Source organism: Castor canadensis, chromosome 15 (genome assembly GCF_047511655.1).
Source record: "Castor canadensis chromosome 15, mCasCan1.hap1v2, whole genome shotgun sequence".
Lineage (NCBI taxonomy): Eukaryota > Metazoa > Chordata > Mammalia > Rodentia > Castoridae > Castor > Castor canadensis.
Genome location: NC_133400.1, coordinates 63,263,264 through 63,287,140, shown reverse-complemented (window position 1 = coordinate 63,287,140; position 23,877 = coordinate 63,263,264). Strand labels below are relative to the sequence as shown.

The window sequence follows — 23,877 nt, the reverse complement described above, 5'->3', positions numbered from 1 at the left end:
TACACCCTTTCCTTATATCCTCCCCACTTCCCCTGGTGTCTGTCTCCAACTCAACAGGAACTGCTTTGCCTTTCTGATTTTATTTTGCAAAAAAATGGCATTTTTGTTTGTTTAAGATAGCTATCCAGGAAGTTTCATTGTGATATCTCCATGTATATATGTATTATAATCCAAACTGGTTCATTCGCTCTATTTTTCTCCTTTCTGTGTTAATCCCTTTCTTATAGTGATTTTAAGAGATTTAAAAATTGTATATTCATTCTTGTATAGGAAGTGCATCAACCATATTCACCTTAAGATCCTTCTTTTACACTCCTTCTCTTATATGTGACCTCCCCTAGTGTAACCTGTTTTTCATAATTCTGCTTCTACTTGTAATGGGTCTATATATGAGAGGAAACATGAAGCCACTGGCTTTCTGAATCTGGCTAACTTCACTTATGATGATATTCTCCCATTCCATTCATTTACAGACAAATGACAAAATTTCCTTCTTTATGGCTGAATAACATTCTATTGTATGTAAATACCACATTTCCTTAATCCATTCATCAGTGGTGGGGCAGCTTGACTTTTTCCATAATTTAGCTGTTGTTAATAATGCTGCAATATACATGGGTGTGCAGGTGCTTTATTGCTACCTGATTTACATTCCTTCAGGTATATCCTTAGGATTGGTGTTGGAGAGTCATATGGTAGTTATATTTTTAGTTTTTTGAGAAACCTCCACACTGTTTTCCATAGTGGATGTACTAATTTACATTCCCATCAAAAGTGCATGAAGATTCCTTTATTCCCACATCCTCACCAACATTTTTGTTGTGTTCTTGATGATACTATTCTCACAGGAATGATGTGAAATCTTAAATTGGTTTGATTTTCATTTCCTTTATGGCCATTTGGACTTTTTTTGCCATTTGGACTTCTTCCTTTGAAACATCTCTGTTCAGTTCACTTATCCATTTCTTTATTGGGTCATTGGTTTTGTTGATAGTTTATTTTTTATCTCCCTGCATATTCTCATTATTAATCCCTTGTCAGATGTATAGCTGACAAAGATTTTCTCCCATTCTGCGGGCTGCTTTTTTGATCAGGTGATCATTTCTGTTTTGTGCAGAAGATTTCCAATTACATGTACTCTGATTTGTCAATCCTTTCTCTTATTTGCTGAGCCTTTTGAGTTCAATTGAGGAAGTCATTGCCTATGAGTATTTATTCCTTTGTGTTCCCTGCTGTTTCCTGCAGTAGCTTCAAAGTTTCAGGTCTTAAATTAAGGTCCTTAATTCACTTTGAGTTGATACTTGTATAGGGTGAAAGACATGGAAGTAATTTTGGCTATAGAAACTGTTTCATTGACTTACTTTTTCCTTTTCATGAGGCATACTGTCTTTTAACATGTTATATTAGCTACTTACTTATTCCTTTTGTAATTTATAAGTTTAAATTCTTCCATTGATCGATTTGTAGTTTTTAATACATAGAATTTATAAAGTATAATCTCAATAATTTTAAGTACACTGAGTCCCAATTTATTTTATTGTTTTTTTTAAAAGTTTCATTTCCTGCAGTTTGTTAAATTTACATGTTGACAGTTTAAAACCAAAAATTACAGAAATCTCCAGGCTAGTCACATTTCTAGAAATATAAATTCGGGACGTCAGTAGTAAACCTTGCACAGAAGGAACGTCCAGCTACAAGCAGACTTACACCACACAGGACAGCATGCACAAGCGCTGGGCCAGGCTTCCTTTCCTGTCAGTACAAACAGCACCTCCTACCTTGGCATGTACCCAAACACACAATGCCTCAAAAATAATTCACAGATACAAGGGTTTGGTTGGGTTTTTTCTTTTTTCAAAAACATACTTCATATTTCCTCTTTTATTATATAAATATATATAGACACGTTTGAAGAGGATCTTTGTTGTTTATACAAATTCACAAACCGCACAATTAATTGATAAAGGTCTCTGAGTTTCTTTAACTCGTGGTCTTGAATGTTGCTGTGGAGGACTCTGACTCATTGTCTGTCATCTGCCAGAATCCCAAGTTGAGTACCTTGAGACAGGACATCTGCGTGATTCTCCAGGCATGCTTGGTGATGTGGGTGCAGCCATACAGGTTTATGCCAGTGAGCTGGCAAAGGTTGCTCAGAAGTTAGCTCCAGGCCCTTGTCAGTGATTCTCACACTCTGGCTAACGTAGAGCATGCGCAGCCCGTGCATTTGCCCATAATGTAGTTGAGGCCATCATCATTGACATGGCAGGAGCAGAGGGAGAGGGACTTGAGGCCGTCCAGCCCCTGGGTTATGTAAGCAAGACTCTGGTCCCCCGCCTTGGGGCAGAAGGACACATCCAGCCCTGAGAGGCTCAGGCATAATGCCTGTGTCACTGATGTTGTCGCAGAAGCACATGTAAAGGCTGTGCAGGCTGCCCATGTGCGATAAATGCAGGAGGCCCACGTCAGAGATGCCCCCCGCAGAAGCTGAGGTTGAGCAACTTCAGGCCCTCCAGCCCTGGCGATGTGCTTTAGAGAAAGATCCATGAGCTTCTGGCAGTCCTGCAGTGAGGTGCTCCAGGCCCAGGCAGCCTATGGAGGTTAAGGCTCTTGAGGCACTGCATACTTCAGGCCATGAGCAGAAGGCCGGTGTTGGTGGTGTTGCTGCAGCCCTCCAGCTCCATCAACTCCAGACCCTTGATGTACTGGGCAATGCGGCCCAGGCTGCTGTAGGTGATCTGCTAGCAGAGGCTCAGGTTAAGGGCGTGCAGGAGCCAATATCCTGCACAAACTCGTGGCTCATTCCATTGTCAGTGAAGTTGTAACAGCCATTGAAGTTGAGGCTCTCCTTGTGATCCATGTCCTGATCACCTAGCTGAGGCTGCAGTGGAGGCTCAGAATCTACATGTGGCTTCAACCCTGGGCTTGCAGGCTGGGGAACTTAGAAGGTTTAGCCCTGCGCAGGTGCAGCTTGGCCTTCACCCCCAGCTGCAGGGACTTGTGGAAGGCGAATTCCCGGCAGGCCCTGCATACCTAAGCCGCTCGCCCCTTGTCCATGATGTCCAGGTAGCTGCATGGCCAGCAATTCCCAGAACAAGCAGATGTCTGTCTCCATCTTCCTCCTCCCTCCTCCGCGGCGCCCGAGGGAGGAGGATGGGGTCCAGCCGCTCCTGCCCGGTGGAGGCACCTAGAGCGCACCGCCTGGCCGCCGACTTGACCCAATGGCCGGCCCATCCCCGCCTTCAGGCAGGCTCTGGCCTCCTTCACTGTTCCTCCACCTGGTGCGTCCATCCTTCCTTCCTGTCTTCCTTTCCTCTTGATTACTGCCGGCCGCAGGCGCGCTCCCTGCCCTTCGTCCCCCCGCCGGGTCCGCTGGGTCCTACATCCCAGGCCAGAGAGGCGCCTCACCCCCTCCGAGAGCCCGGCCGCTGCCATCAACCGCCACCGCCGCTCGCCGCCACCGCCACCGCCGCCCTCCACCGCCGCCGCCGCCGCCCGCCGCCGCTCTCCGCCGCCACCCTCCGCCACCGACACCCTCCACCGCCGCCGCCGCCCTCCACCGCCACCGCCGCCGACACTCTCCACCGCAGCCTTGGCCCTACCGCGCCGCGCCTCCTGCTTCTGCTGCCGCCGCTCCTACGTCCCCGCCGCATCTTCTGCTCCCAGCTGCGCCGCCACTGCGCCGGCGGGAAGGGCCCAGGCTGGGCGCTAGGGCTCCAGGCACCAACAAGGCTTCCTGCTTCTTTTGCCTCTCGCCCCCTTTTCAAACCTCCCAACCCCCGACCGCCCCCATTCGGCAGCCCAGGCGGGGAGACCAGCAGGCCAACTCAGGCCACCAGTCGGGCTCTTCGCGGTTCCTCCCCACCGTCCACTGGCACTTGGGAGCTGCCGGCCTCGCCAGGAGGACGCAGCGCGGCTGTAGCGCGGCGGGCCCAGACCCAGGGCGAGCCAGTGAACCGTGCTCTTCCTAGGTTCCAGCTGGGGCCCAGCCTTTCTGCATCTCTGCGTGTTCCCTTCTCCCTTGCCCTCCAGTTTATGATTTCTATGTTTCTCTCATTTTTCATCAGTGTTTAGTGGGTGCAGTCTTCAGCTTTAAAATGGCTTACAATCTTTAGTATTTTCCCTGATGGTTGGGCTAAATCTATAGAATACATAATCAGTGTGTAATAGTTAAATAAATATTAAATTGTCTGTGAAATTTTTAGCTACAATCCCATTTTCCACTCTTTTTGCAGTAAAAGTGTACCAAAAGAGTTCTCCACACTTGGCCTCTCCAATTTTCTACTCAGAACATTCTTCTGGGTCAATCCAACAAGAATTTTGCTCCAGGACACACAATTTTGTGTTGAACAATCATGAACAATCTCATCTCATCCAAGATTTAACTCTGGCAAACTATCTTCTGAAACATGTTACTAGCAGTGACCCAGTTCATTACTTCTTAAAGCATTATCCACTTAGCATTTCCCATATCCCCAACTTGCAAACACTGAAGGACCCTAAATTAGTACCCAGCTCTGTGCTCTCTTCTACTACAGTTATTAATTTTCAAAGATTTCCATCTAATGGTTGTAATAGACATTCCCACTACATGGACTACCAAATTTATACCTCTAGAGGATGTTCTCCCAGGGATTCTACAAGTGTATATCCAGCTTCTCAGTTGACATACCCATATAGTTGCCTTATTTCCATCTCAAATTCAACATCTTATTCAAAACATACTAGTTCTCAAATAGACTATGCAAACAATCTTTTCTGTCAAAATTGATGACAACTACATTTTTCACAAACTGCAGAGTCATGCCTAATGTTTTCTTGTTCAACTTGGTTTGCTAATACTTGAGAAATTTTTTTTTTATCAAAGAGATTGACATGTAGTTTTCTGTTTTTGTGGTTTCTTTGTCTGACTTTGGTATGAGTGTTATGCTGACCTAGGAAAGGGAGTTTGCCAGTTCCCCACTCTTCAGGTTTTGCAGGCATTTGAGAGGGTTTAATACTATTTTAACTATGTGGTGGAAAACACTGATGAAGCTCTCAGTTCCTGGTCTTTTCTTTGATGGGACACTTTTTATTTCTGAATCATGCTCATTGGTTATTAGTCTATTCATATTTCTGTCCTTCATAAGTCTTAGTTAATCACATGTGATAAGGACTTTCTCCTTTTATATTTGTATGTGGATGTATAATTTCCACAATCTGCCTTTCAATATCTGTGGTAAGTCTTAATAACTGCTCTTCATTTCTTATTTTCATTAAACAAGTCTCTCTTTTTTCTTTATGTAGTCTAGGAATATTATTCTTTATAATCATTTAAGAAGTAATGTCTACCTTCTTTGAACTGTTCTAGTCTTTCATTTATTTTTAATCTCACACATTTTTGGTGGTACTGTGGTTTGAACTAAGGGCTTCTAGCTTCTAGACAGTAGCTCTACCACTTGAGCCAAGCTTCTAGGCTTTTTGGCTCTGGTTAGTTTTTAGACATTATCTTGCTTTTTGTTGGACAATCCAGGACAGCTATCCTCCTACTTATACTTTCTGCAGTAGTTAGTATGATAGGGGTATGCCCTCATGTTCAGCTCTTTTCTGATATTTATTTCCCCATTCCTTCTGCTAAGTTCATGCAGGGCTTATTCATATCTTTCTTGCTCCATAAGGCATACTATTCGGTTATTTGAGATCTTTCTTGTATATTTCACGATCTTGTTCATCTTGGTAAAGTTTAAAGGCAATGAATTAATTTTGTATCTTGGTTATTATTTTCATCATTACATTTCTGTTGTTGAGTGTAGCACCTATTAATTTATTTAAAGTGTTCTATAATGTGTTAAACCATTAAAATACTTAGTGGTTGGCCATTAAAATATTTAGTCAAGCAGTTTTTCTGATATTGATGAAATTGAGGTAGAGTATGGTCTGTCACTGTGAATAAAGCTGACTGAATATGCATGCATCCTGGTGAAAAGGAAAGGTAGTTGTATTATTGGGATTAGAAATATTGGCTGACTGGACATGGCTTCCCCCAACAAAGTTAGAGAAATGAGAATTTGTCAAATTCAAATCCATTTCCTCAACCATGCATCACAATAAACTTACATTACAAGCACATTAACCTTATCCAATGTGAGTGCCAGGCTAAGCCAATTGATTTGATTTTCTGAAATATAATACTCAGTGGTCCATTCAGGTATACTTTTCTTTTCTTGTTCTTTTATTCATATGTGCATACAATGTTTGGGTCATTTCTCCCCCCTTCCCCCTGCCTACTCCCTTACCTACTCCACACCCTCCCTCTCTCCCCTTACCCACTCGCTACCAGGCAGAAACTATTTTGCCTTTATCTCTAATTTAGTTGAAGAGAGATTATAAGCAATAATAGGAAGGACCAAGGGTTATTGCTAGTTGAGATAAGAATAGCTATACAGGGAGTTGACACTCATTGCTTTCCTGTACTTCTGTGTTACCTTCTAAATTAATTCTTCTTGAACTAACCTTTTCTCTAGTTCCTGGTCCCCTTCTCCTATTGGCCTCTGTAGGTTTAAAGTATCTGCATTAGTTTCTCTGCATTGAGTGCAACAAACGCTATCTAGTTTTTTGGATGTCTTACCTATCCTCATACCTCTTTTGTGGGCTCTTGCTTTATCATATGATCAAAGTCCAAACCCCATACTTTGTTTACCCTTGATCTAATGTCCGCATATGAGGGAGAACATACGATTTTTGGTCTTTTGGGCCAGGCTAACCTTGCTCAGAATGATGTTTTCCAGTTCCATCCATTTACTTGTGAATGGTAAAATTTCATTCTTCATGGCTGCATAAAATTCCATTTTATATAAATACCACATTTTCTTAATCCATTCATCAGTAGTGGGGTATCTTGGGTGTTTCCATAAGTTGGCTATTGTGAATAGCACTGCAATAAACATGAGTGTACAAATGCCTCTGGAGTAACCTGTGTCACATTTTTTGTGTATATCCCCAAGAGTGATATTCCTGGATTATATGGTAAATCTATGTTTAGATTTTTAAGAAGCCTCCAAAATGTTTTCCAGAGTGGATGTACTAGTTTGCATTCCCACCAGCACTGTACGAGGGTTCATTTTTCCCCGAATCCTTGCCAACACCTCTTGTTGGTGGTGTTGCTAATGATGGCTATTCTAACAGGGGTGAGGTGGAATCAGTGTGGTTTTGATTTGCATTTCCTTTATTGCTAGAGATGGTGAGCATTTTTTCATGTGTTTTTTGGCCATTTGAATTTCTTCTTTTGAGAAAGTTCTGTTTAGTTCACTTGCCCATTTCTTTGTGGCTCATTAATTTGGGGAGAATTTAGTGTTTTGAGTTTCCTATATATTCTGGTTATCAGTCCTTTCTCTGATGTGTAGCTGGCAAATATTTTCTCTCACTCTGTTTGTGGTCTCTTCAGTTAGGAGACCATTTCTTTTGTTGGGAGCAGAAGCTTTTTAGTTTTATGAATTCCCATTTGTCTATGCTATCTTTTAGTTGCTGAGCTGCTGGGGTTCCATTGAGAAAGTCCCTGCCTATACCTATTAGTTCCAAAGTATTTCCTACTCTTTCTTGTACCAACTTTAGAGTTGGGGTCTAATATTAATACCCTTGATCCATCTTGAGTTAATATTGGTATAGGGTGATGAAAATAGATCTAGTTTCAGTTTTTTACAGATTGCTAACCAGTTTTGCCAGCCATTTTTGTTGAAGAGGCTGTCTTTTTTCCATCATATATTTTTAGTGCCTTTGTCAAAGATAGTTGTGTGGCTTCATATCTGAGTTCTCTATGCTGTTACACTGGTCTTCATGTCTGTTTTTGTGCCAGTACTATGCTGTTTTTTATTGCTATTGCTTTGTAATATGGTTTGAAGTTGGGTATTGTGATACCTCTAGCATTGTTCTTTTTACTGAGTATTGCCTTGGATATTCATGGTCTCTTGTGTTTCCAAATAAATTTAAAGGTTGGTTTTACAATCTCTTTGATGAATGTCATTGGGATTTTGATGGGAATTGCATTAAAAATGTAGATTGCTTTTGGGATTATAAACATTTTTATTATGTTGATTCTACCAATCCATGAGCATGGGAGGTCTCTCCACTTTCTGTACTCTTCCTCAATCTCATTCTTCAGAAGTTTATAGTTTTCCTTGTAAAAAACTATAAACATCCTTTGTTAAGTTTACACCTAGGTATTTGATTTTTTTTGAGGCTATTGCAAATGGAATTGTTTTCATATATTCTTTCTCAGTTTGCTCATCATTATTGTATAGAAATGCTAATGATTTTTCTGTTTATTTCCTGCTACCTTGCTGTGGCTATTGATGGTGTCTAGGAGCTTTTGAGTAGACTTTTTGGGTCTTTAGGTGTAGGATCATATCATCTGCAAATAGGGATATTTTGACTGCTTCTTTACCTATTTTCTCGCTTTTTCTTTTCCTGTAGTTTGGTACTGCCTGCCCTTTGATGGTTATGTTGGGTTTCACTTTCTATGTGTAGAATCCTTTGAAGAATCTTTTGTAGTGGTGGCTTGGTGGTCATATATTGTTTTAGTTTCTGCTTATCATGGAAGAATTTTATTGCTCCATCTGTTTTGAATGATAGTTTTGCTGGGTAGAGTATCCTAAGGTTGAAGTTATTTTCATTCCATGCCCAGAAGACCTCACCCTAAGCTCTTCTTGCTTTGAATGTTTCTGTTGAGAAGTCTGCTGTGATTTTGATGGGTTTACCTTTGTATATTATTTGTATTTTCTCTTGTATAGCCTTCAATATTCTTTCTCTAGTCTTTGTACTTATTGTTTTAATGATAATGTGTTGTGTGGTAGTTCTATTTTGGTCAGGTCTATTTAGTGTTCTGGAGGCTTCCTGTATCTGTATGGGCATAGTTTTCTCTGATTTGGGAAATTTTCTGTAATTATTTTGTTGAATATATTACACATTCCTTTTGCTTGTACCTCTTCTCCTTCTTCAATGCCCATGATTCTCAGATTTGGTCTTTTGATGCAGTCAGTAAGTTCTTGTATTTTCTTTTCACAGGTCTTGAGTTATTAAACTAATAGCTCTTCAGTTTTTCCTTTAATTCCCATTTCATCTTTCGAGTTCTGAGAGCTGTTTTCTGCTTGTCCTAGTCTGCTGGATAGGCCTTCCATTGTGTTTTGCATTTCTGTTTCATTCTTTTTTTCTGAGGTTTTCTATCACCTGAGTTTCTTCCTCTTTAATATTGTCTTCTTTCATCCTGAGTTCATTTATGTCTTTATTTGTCATTTTTTTGTTCACTTTGGTGTTTATACAGTGCTTCCATGGTTTATTTTATTTGTTCTTGTGCTTACTCAAATTCTCTATTTTTGTTGTCTTGGTATTTCTTGAATGTCTCCTGTACATTTTGGTTGACCATATCTAATATTAGCTCTATAAAATTCTCATTGATTACTTGCAGAATTTCTTCTTTCAGGTTGTTCTTGTGGGCTTCATTGGGTTCTTTGGCATAGTTTATATTCATTTTGTTGAAGTCTGGATCTTGGTTTCTGTTTTCTTCATTTCCTTCTGGTTCCTGTACTAATTTATTATTGGGGGGAAAATGGTTTCCCTCTTTTTTCTGTCTTCCCATCATTGCCCTTGCTATTGTTATTGTCCCTGTACTGTGTGTAATTCAGTATTGTCTAGCCTGTAATATTAACAATGGTGATATCTAGAGTGGAAGGGTGAGAGGAGATGGAAAGCAAAGAAGGTAAAGAAAAAGGGAAAAAAACCAAACCAACCAACCAAGCAAAGACACACACACACACACACACACACACACACACACACAAAACAGAGCCAAAGAAATAAACAGGGAGAATAGTTTACTAATCAATAGTGAGCTAAACAGGCATCATTAGGGAGACAGAGAGAGGATAATAAAAAAATCCTCAAGTTCAAGTGCAATAAAGTTTCCATATTAATAATTTTGAGTGTTGGTTTCTGAGAAGAAGTTCCTTTGTTGTCTCATCAACAGGGAAAAAGCTACAACAAAAAACAAAACAAAACAAAAAAAGTCCCAAGTTCAAATGCAATACAGTTTCAGTTAGTCCTTCAGCATCCAGTACTAGTTCTTTCGTTGTCTCATCAAAGGAAGAGAAAAACAAAACAAAACAAAACAAAAGAGTCTGGAGATAGCTTTGTTAATGTCTATCTGAGGCTGCGGCTCACCTGCCACCTACTGTCAGCCATCTGCTGCTGCAGGCTTTATTTATGTAGATCTCAGGAATGAGCTTTACATTCACCTAGCACCTCAGGCTTTGTTTATTTAGAGTTCTCCTGGATGCATGCCCCTTTTGTTTCCCTCATATACAGCCCTACCTGCCTGTTGTATTTGCAGTCTTTTTTTATTATTTAGAGTTCGCGTGGGGATGTGCTCCTCCCCCAGTCTCCATTGGAATGTGCCACACTTTAGCTGCCATTGGAAGCCTTCCTCTCTCCAAGCACTTGGGGGAAGGTAGTGCCACACATGCCTTGTCTGTCCAGCTTGTTTATTTACAGTTTGTGTTGGGAGTGCCCCTCCCCCACTCTCCAGTGAAACATGCCACACTTTAGCTGCTGTTATAAGCCTCCCCCTCTCCAAGCACACTGGGAGAGGTGTCACCACACCCGCCTTCTCTGGCCAGCTTGTTTATTTAAAGTTCATGTGAGGGAGTGCCCCTACCCGCCTCTGGTAAAGGGTGCCACACTTTAGCCATTGTGACAAGCTTCCCCTCTCCAACATTACTGTGCGGGAGCCACTGCTCCTGCCTTCTCCTGCCGGCTTGTTTACAGTTCGAACGGGGAGTGCCCCTCCCCCATTCTCTGGAGCTCAGGGCACCCCACCTTCTTTGCTATGTGTCTTTTTTTTTAGCTTCTTGTTTATTATTCAATTTGTTTTTTTTCTTTTTTTTCCCTGAGTAGGGGTCAGTCTGTCCAGGGGCTATGTTGATTTATGCAGCGTTGTGGGTGGGAGTACAGCATGCCACTTAGCTCACTTGGTGGTCTGCTCCCTCCAAGCAGGTTAGGAGCTGGCATCTGGCAGCATGGGATCCCTCCTGGTTTCTCTGTTTAATGTGGAGTGGGGATACTATGTGTGGGCTGGGAGTGTGGAGGTGTCAGAGTTTTGCCTCTTATTGGTGGTTTTTCCTGCAAAGAGTATCTCCAGCATCTCTCCAAGATTTTACATTAGGAAGCCCGCTTTCTGCTTCCTCCCTCTAGTCGCCATCTTGGAATCTCCTCCAGGCATACTTTTCTTAAGTCAATTTTTCTTCCTTTGTAATCTCCATCATGGTTCTAAGCCTGCAGGTGCAGAAGCAGCCTGGACCCTGGTGTTGGAAGATTATAACTTTCTAATTCTAGAATTCTTATTAGTACTTACTAATAACTTGTGGATTTGTTTCTCTAAGTTGTTTTTTAAATCCATACCTATTTTATCTTTCCTCTCCTTAAACTTTGGAAAAAGGACATATGGGACATATCAATTTAAATTCAGTAATTGAATCTTAAATTAATAACTCTAAGGAATGCCCAACAAAATAATAGTTTCAATGTTAATATTTAAAGAAGCAAATTCTTTGGGTTCTGATTGGATGTTACCTCTTCATAAATATGGCCCATATGCTCTAATAACTGAATAAACTGGAAACAAAACAATGCTTCCTTATCTACATTCAAGAGGAAGTTTTCAAGTCAAGTGATGGAGGCTTGAAGATATTTCAGGGAGAAGGTTAACTGCAAAGTTTGATGTCCTGACATCAAATGTGCAAGAGTTTATCTATAATGAATATAAATTGTCAGACACATCCTCCTGCCATTGCTTCAATCTTCCCTTCAGCCTTTACAGCAAAAGCCCTAATAGAGATCTCACCCATTTTACCCAATTATTGTCCTCCCACATTTTTCAGAGGTTAATTTAGTCAGGGTTTAGTTTAAGTTCACATTTGATAGATTTTCAGCTGTCCACACCATTCAGCAGTCACATTTCTAGTCTTGAAATGTCTATTGACTTATGTTACTTGATGAAATAGGTAATGTTACAAATCCATATTCTAGCCCATTTAATCTCATTAAGTTATGTCTTAACTACGTCTCTCAAATTTCAGGGATACTAATATTTTAGTCATGAGAACAGGCAGCGCTCAAGTCTTGAGTTTGCATATATTTCCCAAAATAAGAAGCTATTTGTAGAAGAAAGGAACTATACTAATATATAATTTCAAATATCAGCATGAAATGGATTCAAACTTAATTACAACATCTGAAACCATGAAACTTCTAGAAAAAGCAGGAGAAATGTTTCAGCACAACAGCCTACATGATGGTAACAAAAGCATACCTAATAGCAACAAAATTTGATTAAATTGGACTTTCAAACTAAAAATCTTCTGTACAGGAAAGGAAAACAGTCCTTCATAAGACACAGTACAGAGTAAGACAAAATATTTGCAAACTGCTTCTCTGACAAAGGATTAATAACAAAAACATACAAAGAATACATAAAAAGTCTGATTTGGTAATCATCCAGTTAGAAAATGGGATAAAGGTCTGAACAGAAATATCTCCAAAAATGGGATACAAATGGACAAGATATATATAAAATGTTCAATATCACCAATTGTTATGAAAATGAAGACACTTGGATATTGAACATAAGGAATATAGTGCCTGTAGTAATCAAAAATGGACAAGATATATATAAAATGTTCAATATCACCAATTGTTATGAAAATGAAGACACTTGGATATTGAACATAAGGAATATAGTGCCTGTAGTAAAGAGTCTGTGACTGGACTACTCTAGTTTAAAAACAACACCTAAACTTTCTCTTGGAGAGAAGATCCTTCTTGATCAGGATTCTAGTGACTTATTTGGTGGATTTTCATTTCCTGAGAACAGATCATCCATTTTCAATATTGAGGCAAAATATTTAACATCCTTGAGGCCAGCCAGCTAACTAAAGACCCTTAGTAAATTATTTGCAAATGAGGGCACGTGTGTTAGTAGAATTTCAAACTGGCAAGCAGAGTACTGAAATTTTAAGCCAAGAGGACTATGATGTTTTAGGTTTTTGATTTTGTGAAGTCTCAGAAATCCCCAAACTGCTTGTACTTTCCATACAATTCTTGCCCATGACAAAAGAATATGGACCCTTCAAAATTATCCCATAAGCATTCCAACAGTATCTTCAAAGTGATGATAATGGTGAAGTGGTTGACAGCAACCAAAAGATCATGACTTTTTATCAATGTCTCCCCTTATGTTACACTCTGATCTACAAGTTCCTTGTACTTTGTTTAATTTCATCTACATAGTGTTCTCCAAGGTATGAACATATACATCATTACCATTTTACAGAATGAGAACATATTACTTTAGTATAACTCATACCAGGGTAACAGGTAGATAAAAGCAAAGCAATGTTTACCTTGGGCTCTCTGGTTACAGACACCAAGACTCTTTACAGGAGGGACCTACCTAATTGGTCATTTTACCTGGGTCACTGCTTGCTCACACTATATACTTTGCTGGATTTCTATTCGTGGGTGTTTCCTCTGCATCCACTATAGAAATATTAGGTATAGAACATAGAGCACAGCAAAGATCACAGAAATGGTAGGCATGCAGTCATTCAGGAAGTCTCTCTCTCTCTCTGAGTCTCTCAACATCTTGGGATATCCTTGCAGCTCTCCATATCCTCCTTTACTCTTAAAGACTTTATCATATCCCTCTTTTTGTTAAAATGCACACCTCGATCAGATCAACACATTCAGCAAAGAAGTAGGATGCAAAATTGGCAAACAATAAAATCAGTAGGCTTTCAATATAACAATAATGAACATGCTACACGCTGTGAGAGAAAACATGAAAACTCTCCCATTCCAAATACACTGTAGAAATAAAATACCTAAGAATAAACTAAGAAGTTGAAAGTCCTCTATAATATAAAATGTAAAACACTCAAAGGTAGTCGAGGAAATCCCTGTTTTCATAGAACAGGCATATTCATATTGTGAAATGCCCATATTACCAAAAATGATGTATAGTTTCATTGTGATCACCATCAAAAAAAATTACATTATTTACATAAATAAAAAAATATGGAAGCCCAAAGAATCCCAAAGAGCTGATGAAATCCTGAGAAAAATAGGAAATCTTCAGGCATTATATTTCCTGACATTATTGACTACAGAGGCATAGCAACCATGGTCAAATACAGGCACTCAGAAATAAACTCATGAAATAAAAATTATCTGAATCTTGACAAAGGGTTCAAAAACATATGTTGTAGAAAAAAACAATGTCTTTAACAAATGATGCTGGGAAAATTGGTGATCCTTATAAAGAGGACTGAAAATATATATCATTTTCTCCCCTAGAATAAAAAATCAACTAAAATGGATCTAATACCTCAGTAAATACCTGAAACTTTGAAAGCAAATACAATACCATGCTTAATAGGGTTCTAGTAACTCAAGAAATAATAACAATAACTGACAATTGGAATTCCATCAAATAAAAAAATTTTGCAAAGAAAATGAAACATTGACAAGGGAGAAGCTTATGCTGACAGAATGTAGAAAACCATTGCCAGCTATTTACATATTAGTAAATTAATATCCAGAACATTTAAATAATTCAAAAAATTAAATGTCAAACGAACATATAAAGTAGTCAATAAGGGGGCAGTTGAACTTTTGATAAAAATCTTAAAATAAGAACAAATGTCCAATAAATACAGGAAAAATGTTTAATTTCTTTAGCCATCAGAGAAATTCAAATGACAAGTATATGGATAGTCAACTTAAACTCAGTTAATATGTCTGTCACCCTAAAACCAAAATAACCAATGTTACCAAAATTGGAGTAAAAGGAATACATAACTGTTAAGATGAAAGCAAGTTAATTGAGTCACTAAGTAAATCATTGTGCACATTATCCTTAAATTTAAATATAGAACTTCTTTGTGATGCTACCTTATGATTACCACTTGTCATAATAACCTCAAAAAAGTCATGGATCATGGTTTATACTACAGAGATATCTGCATGCCCATGTTTATTTCAACCTTGTTGACAAGTATGTAAACTTATGCTATGCAAGCAACCTACATGCCCATCAACTAATGAATATATAAAGACTGTATATTCATACATATTTATATATATTAGTGTATGTATATAGTACATATATACATATACATGTTATGTATAAAATATATACATATATATATAACTTGGATGGAATCTTATCCAGCAATAAATGAGAGCAAATTTATGTCATTTATAGGAAAATGGATGAAACTATGTATCCTTATATTAAGTTAAATAAGTCATAATCAGAAAGACAAATGTTGCATATTTTATGTCACAGGCATAATCTAGTAAACAAAAATCATCAAATATAAGGAGGACTATTAGAAGAGCAAGAGGACCGGTAAGAGGACAGAGGGAAAGAAAAAAAATAATGTGGTAGTGAATATAGTCAAAACATCATATGTGCATAAACATGTTAAAATGAAACCTATGACTTTATACAATTAACATACACTGTTTAGCAATAGAAAAGAAAATAATGCAAGTGAAATTGGAAAAAGAAACTTCATAGAAGAAGCAGATAAATAATTTCAATATCATGTGTAGATGAGTAAAATATGTTCATCGAATGCTTATGGAATAACGAAAAGTATTGAATATTTTAATGTGCTTAACAAAATATGATATTTTGTTACAAATTTCAAATATACTTTGTAAGTTGTAAATTTATTCATCAAGTGGTAATGAACTGCAAATTGTGCAAATATGTTATATGAAAATATTAAAGACCTTAAGTATTGGAAGCTTTGAAATGAATGCTAACATGGAGTTTTATATCTCAATAATAACTGTTGGCCAAATGTACAGAGCATATGGACACATTTACATATTACTATCTTTTTGTGATATTGTAGATGAATTAATACCTCAAATAAAATGAAGAAGCATAATTTTACCTTAGTTTCCTAATGCCATCAAAAATGTGTATGGCAATTATTTTGAAATCATTGAAAATAGTGTTTATGAAGCTCTAAGCATAGCATTAAAAACCTTACAATTAATTTTAAGTCAACATTGATGGAAGAATATGTATCAGAATTTTCATTGTAAAAAATGAGAAGAAATATAGTTCAGCAAACATCCAATGGTGATTAAGAGGAAACACACTGAATATTTGTAACATTAAATTATTTTATTACAATAAGTCAATTGTGTGAGTTTCATCCCATCTAGATTACTCTTTGTTTACATCCCTCCTCTACTTTTAACAGTTTTTATGGAGTTTTATAATGCCATTTTCATATATAATGTACCCGAAAGCTATAGCATAGTTATTCCTCCCCAAAGCAGGTGTCACCTTAAAAGCTGAAGGGGGTTCATAAAAGGTCTGGTCCCATAGAAATGAGGAAAACAGAAGGAAACAAAGCAGGACGCTGATAAATGGTTGTGTTGATTGTGTTCACTCATGCTTTAGGTTGTCAACTAACAGCCATTGTTTCACTTCTGTACCTAGGCTAGCTTGCTTCACAATGATTGTCAGACAAAATATGGTTTTTGCCCTTATAACCCTGCTAAAAGTTAGAAGGGGGCTGCTCCATGGGCCACTGACCTATTGGTCAGAGCATTCGCCAGCTGGCTAATAAAGACTCTCCCTTAAATTCTTTCTTGGGTGGTCGTGCCTCATTCTGATGCATAACATTTGGAGATCCCAGCAAGATCCTTTTAATGACCCCCAAAGACACTGATAGAGTCTTGATCTCTTAAGACTCCAGGGAGCCCAATGGGGTGGAGGCCCTAGGGGGTGGCTGCTGAGAGATGTTACTCAGCCCCAGGACATATCTCCTTACCCTCACAGGCAACAAGTGGAGTCAGGAGACATCAACCCACATGGCTGAGAGTCATCTGGTCAGGAAAACCTCCAGAGGTAAGGGGGATTCAATGGAAGGCTGGAAGCAGCATTAATTCCCAAATCCTGGGTGGTGGTGAGATGTTGCCCCAACTCCTGGTCTGTCTGATTTAGTTCTGTATGGCCACAAGTCATTGCCTTTGTTCTGTGCTTCTGTTTTGTCATTCTGTGTTTAACACTTTTGGACCACCCCAGGAGACCGGAGGACAATTGGAACCATAATATGAGACAATCTTCGTCTCCCTCCAGTCTTTTGCAATGTATGCTGACTAACTTTTCTTCTTTCCCGCAAAAGGCCTTAGACCTAGGGACCACTTGTGATGATGCCTTTGCACTGAGAAAACTGTGAATTAGATTGGCCTTCATGGCAATGTGGAATGGCCTGCTAAGGGGACTTTTGATTTGCTTACAACCTATCAGGTGGAGCAGGTTGTCATGGGACAGTCCAGCCACCCTAACCAGATTCCTCACATTCTGGCCTCAGTTGAAGTCTTATCTGAAAATCCGTCCTGGTTACAAGTACATAAAAAGAGGCACAAGCTGCTCAAAGTTTCTCCTTTCCACTAAGGCCCCCAAACAATCATCATCTGCACATCTGGAAGATAAAAAGGCTGTCCTACAGGATTCCTCCCTGGACGATGATTTTCCCTCACCACCTCCTTACTCCCCCACCAACTTGCAAAATCCAAGCCAAGTCTTGAGTCTGCCACACACCAGGAGCAAGGCTTCTTACCATCCCACAGAACCAGGACCCTTGGCAGAAGGCTCCTCATCTGGTCCCTCAGTCCCTATTCTCCTACTCTGGCAAACTCCCAGAGATGGGGCCCCTTTCAACCTCTGATCTCTAGAACTGGAAACAACAAAATCCTTCTTTTTCTGACAAGCCCCAGGGGCTATTCTCTGTTCTTGAGACTGTGTTTTTCACTTACCAGCCCACCTGGGATGATTGCAAACAGCTCTTACAGACTCTCTTCATAGTTGAAGAGCAAAACTACATTCAGCAGGAAGCCAGAAAACATGTCCAGGGCCCAGACAGGACTCCTACTGGGAATCAGGATGTTCTGTGGACTGTTTTTCCCTTAGTTCTTCCTAACTGGGATCCACACTCCCATGCAGGTAATGAGGCTCTCACCAACTACCACTGGCTCCTGCTTATGGGAGTCTGAGCTGCAGCCTAAAAACCCACAAATTTGTCTAAGGTGAGTGAGGTTATACAAGGCTCAGAAGAGTCCCCTGCAGCATTCCTGGAGCATCTCCTGGAGGCATATAGGACATACACTCCTGTAATCTGAGAGGCAGCAGAGAATAGAAGAGCAATAAACATTGCTTTTACTTCCCACTCCGCCCCAGACATTAGAAAGAAATTACAAAAACTAGAGGGATTTGAAGGGAAGTTATTGTCAGAACTAATAGAAATAGTACAATGTGTCTATAATAATAGAGACACGCCAGAAGATTGAGAGGCCAAAAGACTTTCAAAGGTGATGGTGCAAGCTCTGCAAGTCCCTGCCTCCAGGCCCTCAAGAAGCTCTTGGCCTCCTCCCAAGCAGCCACTTACAAAAATTCCTAGAGCCCCACTCAAAAAGGATCAATGTGCTTATTGTAAAGAAAAGGGACACTGGAAAGACAAATCCCCTAAAAGAAGTGGAGGTAACCAAAAGGTCCTCTAAGTGGAGTGATGGGGCCGAGGCTCCCTGCCAAGACCCTCTCCCCCTGGAGCCCATGGTTACCCTTCCATTGGTGGGCAAATATTCTTTTGTGACACTGGAGCGACCTATTCAGTAATTAAAAACCAGAGGGCCCCTTATCTAACGAAAAATTGTCTATTCAAGGGGCCACAGTAACTTAACAAGACTACCATTGGTCAGAAGGCCAAATTACTAACCTAGGAGGAGGGACTATAACCCATTCTTTTCTGGTGATTCCTGACTATCCCTACCCCTTGCTGGGCCAAGACCTCCTACACAAGTTACAAGCCACCATTTCCTTCCAGGAAGAAGGAACTTATCTGGACACCCAAGGCCAACCTCTTATCAAACTGTTGTTTACTTACACTTTAAGTGAGGAATATCTTCTGTATATGACAGAACAAAACCCTCCAGAGACCAGCTACCTGTCTGAACTCAGAAAAAGGATTGCCCATGTATGGGCAGAATCTAACCCACCAGGGCTAACTCATCATCATGTCCCAAAAGTGGTCCAATTCATTTTACAGGCAATGCCTATACAAGTTAAACAGAGCCCTATTAATATGGAAGCAAAAACAGACATTGCTATCTACATCAAGAAGCTAAAGAAAGTGGAAATTTTGGTTCCATGTCACTCACCATGGAACACACCTCTCTTACATGTCTGAAAACCAGGCACTAATGACTATCATCCTGTCCAAGATCTAGGAGAAATAAACAAGAGAGTAGAAACAATCCATCCTACGGTTCCCAATCTCTATACTCTCCTCAGCCTCTTACACTGCCTTGCACCTAAAGGATGCCTTCTTCAGTTGCCCACTTGCAGAGGTGAGTCAACCCATTTTTGCCTTTGAATGGACTGATCCAGAGGAGGGATTTTCTGGCCAATTAACCTGGACAAGACTGGCACAGGGGTTCAAGAACTACCCTACCCTGCTTGATGAAGCCTTCAGCCAGGATCTTATAGTGTTCAGAGCAGAACACCCGGGGACAGTCCTGTTACAATATGTAGATGAGCTCTTATTGGCAGCTGAAAACCAGATTGATTGCAGGGAAGCCACTGAGGAAGATAAAGATCTGGAAGATAAAGGGTACTGTGTCTCATCTAAAAAGGCCCAATTTTGTACCCCCACGGCTACTTACTTGGGCTATAATCTAACCCAGAAAAAACAAACTCTCAGCGGAGGATGTATTGAGGCTATCCTCAAAATTCTGCCACCAAGGACTAAAAAACAAGTGTGGGTATTTTTGGGACCTGACTGCCTAGAAACTCTTGAAAACACCAGAGCCTTTGGTCGGACCTAATGATGTTCCCGGAGATGAGCCAGATGAGCTCCAGCTTTATGACCAACAGAATAAGGTATTCAGGGGCAGCAGTTGTTACCCTGGACTGGACCATGTGGGCCCAGGCACTCGGGCATGGAACCTCAGACCAAAAGTCTGAACTAATTGCATTGACCCAAGGACTAAGGTAGAGGAAAGATAAAGTTATTAATGTATATACAGACAGCCGGTAGGCATTTGCAATGGCCCATGTACATGGAGCCCTATACAGGGAGAGAGGCTTCCTTACTTCTGAGGGTGAAAATATTAACAATGCCCAGGAAATCTTAGCCCTCTTACAGGCCTCTGGCTTCCTAAAAATGTGGCCATCATTCACTGCTGGGGTCACCAAAAAGGGGACCATCCCTAGGTAAGGAGAAACTGAGCATCTGACCAAGCCACAAGGGCAGTTGCCACAAAAGCAATGGGGCCTCTCGAGATTTTGCTAACTCACCCTCGAGCCCTGCCATCACAACCAAATTACACACAACAGGACCTAAAATTAGGAGGGACCCTCCAACTGAAGACAGGCCCCTCTGGATGGAAAACGTTGTCAGATGGATGGACATTTCTCCCCAGGTCTCTGGGACACACGCTTACAAAAGACCTTCATGACACCACTCACTTAGGACCCACAAAATTAACTAAACTTTTAAAAAAATGGTTCTTTATCCAGAATTTAGAACACCTGGCTCGAGATCTCACTACAAGGTGCAGTTTATGCCAACAGTTTAACCAAAAGGGACCACCCTTGCTTGAGCCAGGAATGAGAATAAGAGGTTCCTTCCCTCAAGAACAATGGGAGATTGATTTCACCGAGATCAAGCCAGGCTTGTATGGATATACATATTTACTGGTAATGGTCGATACATTCTCTAGATGGACTGAGGCTTTCCCTACAAAAACTGAGACAGCTCAGATTACTGTAAAAAAAACTCTTACAAGAGATCGTTCCCCGATTTGGCCTCCCCTTAATACTGGGGTCCGATAATGGCCCAGCTTTCACAGCTAAAATATCTAAATTAATAGCAAAAACACTACAGATCAAATAGAAGTTACACTGTGCTTATAGGCCTCAAAGATCAGGTCAGGTAGAGGGAATGAATCAGACTCTAAAAGAGCTGCTTACTAAGCTCTCCTTGGAGATGGGCGATGGCTGGGTAAACCTCCTTCCTGCAGCCATATTAAGAGTTAGATATACCCCTTATAGACAGGGTTTTACTTCATTTGAGATTTTCTATGAGCAACCACCTCCTATAATCCCCAGATTGGGGAAGGAAGACCTAACAAAAATTTCTAATCATGATCTCCTCCAGTCTCTCCAGGTTTTTCAACAGGCTCTCAAATGAATTCACTCAGCTGTCCAGAAAGCCCAAGGAACGGCGACACCTGACGGCCCCCTGACTCTTTACAAGTTGGGAGACCTAGTGCGGGTAAAAAGACACCATCCTGACAGCCTCAAACCCCGCTGGCAAGGTCCCTACACTGTGATCCTGTCCACTCCCACAGCGGACAAGGTAGCTCAAAAATACCCATGGATTCACCATACTCAGCTCAAGAGAGCCTTCACTGAAAACTCTGACTAGTGTTGGACAGTCATCAGACCTGAAGCTAATCAGGGCCCCCTCAAGATAAGACTTAAATGTGTTCCTAATTAATTGTCCTCTTCTGTTCCTCAAAAGATGTTATTCCTGTGTCTGTTTTTAATGAGCCTACCTTTAGAATTACTCGTTACTTCTAACCCTCATGCACACCCCAACCCCCACCAGCCTCAAAATGTCATATGGAAACTTCAAGATTCTGTCACAGGACAAGTGATAGAAAAGCTCATAACCTCAGGCCAGCCCATCTTCTCCACAGATGTATCAGATCTCTTTGGTAAAAGCTGGAATTTATACATGTATTCAGGAAAAAGGGGAAATCAATATGGATGTGGTCACTATAATTTAGAAGAAGGGCTACAGACTAAACAATATTATGCTTGTCCAGCCAATATGCCTGGCTGCTAGGGCTCAGGCCAATACCGTCTTTCCAGTTGGAGCTGTGTAACTGAAGCCCCCTGGACACATAATGACCCCTTTATCTCCATCACAGATTCTCACAGAGACACCCCCCAGCAAGACATGTGGAAGGGGAACTTGTAACCCTCTAAAGATAACCTTAAAGTCCTGGAAACCCTGGTCAAAGTCCATGTGGGAAACAGAAAAAACATGGGGCTTTCGATTATACATAAATAGTAGAGATCCAGGGACAGAGCTCACCATTCAGCGTATGGAGGAAAAAAGGGAAGAGGTTCCTATTGGCCCAAATGCCTTACTTAAATTTATCCACCACTGCATTTCTTCTGTTAAACTGATGGTCTTTAGAACTAAATATGATCCTATCCAGTCAAAAGAGTCTATGATTTGATTCTGTAAAAGCAGTGGGGAAGAAATGGTTAAAAGACTCAGCCAGAGGGAAGCCATTAATCAGGTGGTGTCCAGAGGGAAGCCACTAATCAGGTGCCCCCTTAGCTTAAAAGCTGAAGGGGGTTCATAAAAGTTCTGGTTCCCATACAAATGAGGAAAATGGAAGGAACAAAAGCAGGACGCAGATAAATGGTTGTGTTGATTGTGTTCACTCATGCTTCACAATGGTTGTCAACTAACAGCCATTGTTTCACTTCTGTACCTAGGCTAGCTTGCTTCGCAAAAATTGTCAGACAGGACGTGGTTTTTGCCCTTATAAACCCTGCTAAAAGTTAGAAAGGGTCTGCTCTGAGGGACAGTGACCTGTTGGTCAGAGCAGTCGCCACTGGCTAATAAAGACTCTCCCTTAAAGTCTTTCTTGGGTGGTCATGCCTCATTCTGACTCGTAACAATCACTGTTTTTTAGAAGGGTTACAGAGAGCTGCTAAAATTTAAGTACTGAGGATTCCAACCTCTGATATTCAAGCCCTGTAACATTAGTGACCACTGTTGTAACACAGCTGAAGATTCTGACACCTTACTTCCAATACTTTTAACAATAACAATTTTTGCTGTAGGAGCAAGGATCCCAGCACCTGAGGCATATGAAAGAAGGTAAATACCAGAAGCTACAATCTTTGGTTGTTTGCTGCCATCTTTTGTCATTTCTCAATGCTGCCAGAAACCAACGGTTACAAGAACCACCAAGATTCTGGAATAACAACCTGCAAAGAGCTGCTTCTCACCTACACATGATTTTCATCAGGATGGAGCAAAGGATCTTAGCCAGATGTTTTGTAACACACACATTTCCACCATTAAAGCCACTACCAAGTCAAGTTCATTCAAATGCCATCATAACTGGACTGCCCTGCATCTGCCTTGTTACCAGTAGCATATTGTATATTCTGCCTGACACTGAGCCTTTATTATTCTCCCAGTAACTCATTCCATTACAATCCTGAGGAACTCATTATGTTATGACTGTACATTTTTGTGATTCCAGTATTACTGTGGTGGTGTAATATAATTGCCATTGTAATGATATTAAAAGGTGTTCCTTTTAAGAGTATATTCAGAGCTAAATTCTCTGTCTTCATGAACACTAAGACATTAAGGTTAGAACATTAAGATTCTAATGAGTAAAGATACAGACATGACTTTTAGGAGATATTGTTACCCCCAGGATGGGATCTTTCTATTTTTTCATTTCCTAGATGCTATGAGATGAATGGTCCTCCTTTGTCACACTCTCCATCCATGGCATATGTTGTTGTTATAAGTGAAAAATAACATGCCATGTGACCATGAAATTAAATCTCTGAAACTATTAGCTAAAATAATCCCCTCCTTTCTTATGTTGATTTATCCAAACATGTATTTTAGCTTGAGAAAGTTGATTAACACAATATCCTCAGTAATATTTATAAATGCATTATTCATACCCAAGTGTATAGGTACCAATTTATCATCAAAAGTA

General features: G+C 40.3%; 1 pseudogene; it reads right to left on the bottom strand.

Annotated features, from left to right (window-relative positions):
* Positions 1-1,980: 1,980 nt before the first annotated feature.
* Positions 1,981-3,112, bottom strand: LOC109676575 (F-box/LRR-repeat protein 14-like; annotated as a pseudogene).
* Between the last annotated feature and the right edge of the window lie 20,765 nt (positions 3,113-23,877).